General features: G+C 37.8%; 1 long non-coding RNA gene across 1 annotated transcript; it reads left to right on the forward strand.

Annotated features, from left to right (window-relative positions):
* Positions 1–1837: 1837 nt before the first annotated feature.
* On the forward strand, positions 1838–2335 carry LOC134620566 (uncharacterized). The gene is made up of 3 exons (XR_010092125.1): positions 1838–1910; positions 2011–2101; positions 2268–2335. It is a non-coding gene; the product is annotated as an uncharacterized LOC134620566 (long non-coding RNA).
* The last annotated feature ends 838 nt before the right edge of the window (positions 2336–3173 follow it).

Genomic DNA, 3173 nt, shown 5'->3' on the forward strand with positions numbered 1-3173 from the left:
AGACAAGCTTCAGTCATGAAGAAGTAAAAACTCTAATGAAATGCACCTACTACTCTCAGCGCAAAGCAATAAACAGCGGAGCAGACATGCAAACCCTCAAAGAAGAGTGGCCTTTTTTGTTTCAGGCGATTGGAATGACAGTCCATTTTGAAGAACTTACTGGGGTACCGCTGAAAGAGACTTTCCTCACCAGTCTGGAAAAGAAGGGAAAACGGCTTCTGGACTTTCTGAAAACCACTTGTGCAGACAAGAGCAAGCGTGTCTTGGAGGCTGTCATAAAGCTTCGAATGCAGAGGGGACAGCTGAAGGGCTGCTCAGAAGACGTGAAAGATATGATGCTCCTCCTCCTCTCCTATTTTGATGAAAAAGAGGAGACCCTCTTCCACTATGTTGATGAAACATGTCTGGCAAAAGAAGTCCAAGTGGAAAGCCTGCCTGTGACACCATGTATCATTGTTTGTGGTGAGTTGAAAATCAGTACAGTGTGCACAGAACCTAAGCTAATGCAAGGATATGCTATATTAAATGTCTGCACTTTCACTATTTTAAGACACATTTGAATGGTAAAGGGGGTTTTACAGTTAATTCTTTTACACTTGTATTTCATTCCAAGGATCCTCCTGCTTTGCATCGAGACTGTTCATGCTCAGCATTGACCACAAAGTTGTAAATGACGAAATAACTGACTTCATCTCTGCAATCTGTCTGATGCTTGGTAGCTACTACTGCCTGAACATCCACTATCCCCTGGAACTTGGCTCCACACTTGAATTTCTTCAGAGGTAATTCTTTTACTTTTCCCTTGCCTTTCCCTTTCTTTTTTTTTTTCATTGTATAGTGTTTTATTATGGATTATTGTGTTTATCAAGGTGTTTCTTCAACATTAACCCAGAAAAGGGAACAAAAGTTGAAAAAACTAAGAAGAAGACACTGCATGTGAACCCAAGAGTACTCACCCTCATCGCCGATCTCTCTGATCACGAGTGGCGAGAGACCGTTTAAAGACATTTTGAACAGATCGGTACAGTCAGTTTAACTGTACCTTGACTGGGAACTACTGTGTTGTTTATGTTTTCAGTTATCCCAGCTGATATTGAGTACTGTGCTCTTACCTGATTTCTGTTATCACAGGCATGCTTTTCAGAGGTTTTGACCATATATCTTTAAACAATCCCTCTAACTAGGGATTGTTACTGAGAACTGTACTTTTGATGTTTCAGAGATGTTCTATATTCTATACAACAGAGTTTAAACTATTTGAATTTTGTATTGCCCTAATTAGCAAACAAGTTAAGTGTTGCACTGAACTGTTAACATTGAACTTTAAACAGCACTGTCTGTTGCAAACATTACTTGACTTTAACTGTTATTATAGCATTTTGTAACTGTACGTTTCTGCAAAAGTGATGTCGCAAGCTTATGTGCTTGTTCAAATTCATGTTTTCCTGAAAATGGTTAATATACATTTGTTAGTTGACTATAAGTGTAGACCTTAAGCAGTTTTGGCTTTCTTTTTTCATAATGCCAGGAGAAGCTTTAGATGCTTGTTTTGCCTTTATTTGTTTAAAGCAATATATTTGACTAGCAGCAAGTGTGTGGAGGTCAAAATATGTTCAAGACAATAAAAATGTCAGTGAAGGACATCTGAAATTCTGTTGCAGTGGTTTTCTGATGCATGTGTTTTAAGGTTTAAGGGTGGTGGCACAGCTAAGACCCAAGAGTCTCTTTCAAGGTTAGTAAAGTAAACAGATTCAAGAAGATATTATACACATTTCTTTGTTGTCTGTCTCTAAATCTTATTTTGTCTTTATTATGTTTAAAAAGGTTTGTTTTGTTCCTGCCCTTTTCAGACACTGAATTTGAGCAGAAACCATAAGGATACTCAAAGGACCTGTGACTCTCAGGAAATGGTGAGATTTCAGGTCATAATCTTTTTTCCTTTTTTTTTTTTCCATTAAATTCATTTTCCTTTTTCCCTTTACAATATTGCTGTTTTGTTTTTGTAAACAGCATCAAATGAGAGGGACAGATGAAACAGTTTCAAGACAATGGCAGGAAAAACATGCTGAAGATTGAAACAAACCTTGGCTGGAAATATTTGGTATGTGTTTTACCGTAAATCAAATTGTTGAAAAACATTCAGCTACACTGCAACACAGGGAAACTTGATTTGCACTTATTTTGTTACTTTAATTTCTTGTCTCATTATTTTTGTCAGTTATTATTGTTTATGGTGTATGCCCTTCTTGTTTTCTTTCTGAATGCAGAAGGTATCTAGCCAGTCCACAATGAAAGCTTCGGTGCACCCCATGAGACTTCTGGCAGAAATGATGGCGCCTGTATTCTTTGGTTTCCCTAAACATCACACCCTGCCTGTTTATACGAGGCTCTTCAATTAAGTCTGCACCCAAAGATTCAAGAAGAGGTAAGCAGTGGTATTATTCAAGTTTTGCTAAAGAAAGATGGACAGGAGACACTAATCTTAATCAGCCGAGCTCAGGTTCATGTCCAGGTGAGCAGTTTCATACGCTATAAAATGTAGATTGAATGATGGGTCTCATCACCATGCATTCAGCCATTAACTTCAAGTTCTATGATAAATCAATAGGAAACTTAAATACGTTTTCCAACAAATTATGATTGTGATTAGGGCTGCGTTGTCTATGTATCACTTTTACATAAGTAGATTCAAAGGATAACTATTGCCAAAACGCAACCTGGGCTGTTTTTTTTTTTTTTTTACTGTATCAATTTTGATGCGCTCAAATTTATGCCCCGGCCCCCTAGTATTCCCATTCACTGGCTATTGACCACAAAACAAAATCACGGTCAATCTCAAAAACGGCTTGTTTGTCGTAATTATGCTTTTAGATATATGTTTGTCTCGTTTACAGTAAAAAAAAAAAACAGCCCAGGTTGCATTTTGACAATAGCTATCCTTTAAGAACTGTATATTTTACACTTAAGAAATCATTTATCATTAGATCTGTTTTTGGCAGCACGTTTTGTTCATTTCTGTGCATTTTGCTCAAGCACTGATCAAACTTTGTCCATTTTTTGCTGCAGAGGGGATCCTGCCAGTCCAAAGTGAACTCCTGATGGACATTGAAGTACTCCTGCAGAGCTTGTATCTTCGACACCATGCGCATTAGAAACTCCACTGAGTCCTTTCC

Source organism: Pelmatolapia mariae, linkage group LG23 (genome assembly GCF_036321145.2).
Source record: "Pelmatolapia mariae isolate MD_Pm_ZW linkage group LG23, Pm_UMD_F_2, whole genome shotgun sequence".
NCBI lineage: Eukaryota > Metazoa > Chordata > Actinopteri > Cichliformes > Cichlidae > Pelmatolapia > Pelmatolapia mariae.